This window comes from Pipra filicauda, unplaced genomic scaffold (genome assembly GCF_003945595.2).
Source record: "Pipra filicauda isolate LSUMZ 115617 unplaced genomic scaffold, ASM394559v2 scaffold687_size377397_pilon, whole genome shotgun sequence".
Taxonomy (NCBI): Eukaryota; Metazoa; Chordata; class Aves; order Passeriformes; family Pipridae; genus Pipra; species Pipra filicauda.
This window is the reverse complement of record NW_024104850.1, coordinates 223,396-223,939: the sequence shown is the minus strand read 5'-3', so window position 1 is coordinate 223,939 and position 544 is coordinate 223,396.

Below are 544 nucleotides of genomic sequence, written 5' to 3'. Positions count from 1 at the left end.
CCCATGGGAAGGGGACAGAGGCATGAGGGGGGGAAGTACCCTGCCCTGCCTGGGATCCCTGCTCCTGTGGCACCATGGGGTAGCCAGGGAGCAGGCCAGAGGGGCTGGAGGGCCCTAGAGCTCTCCCAGCACTTACCTTTATATAGAGGGCAAGGTCTGCTTTTGGCATTTCCTTCTCTGCAGGCAGCCAGAAGACACTTGAGAAACACGCACAGAGGAGGCTTTTGGCTTTGCCCTCCAGCGCTGTGTCCACCAAGCTGCAGGGAGAGGGCAGGACACTGGTTGCACACGGGTGCTGGGAGCAGCCCCTCGACAACTCGTGCAGGTGTCATCCGACCTCTGGGCCGGGGGGGTCATGACAGATGGGCAGGTACCTCAATTTCTCCAGAGTCAGCATGGAAAGATGCCGAAGGTCTGTGCACAGGTGGTCCCTTGGCTCTTCTTCCAGCAGCACCTGCAGAGCACAACCAGGATGGCACCTGCTGGCAGCTGCCAGCACCCAGGGCCTCCAGTCCCTGACCCACCCCAGCGCTGTCCGCACAGG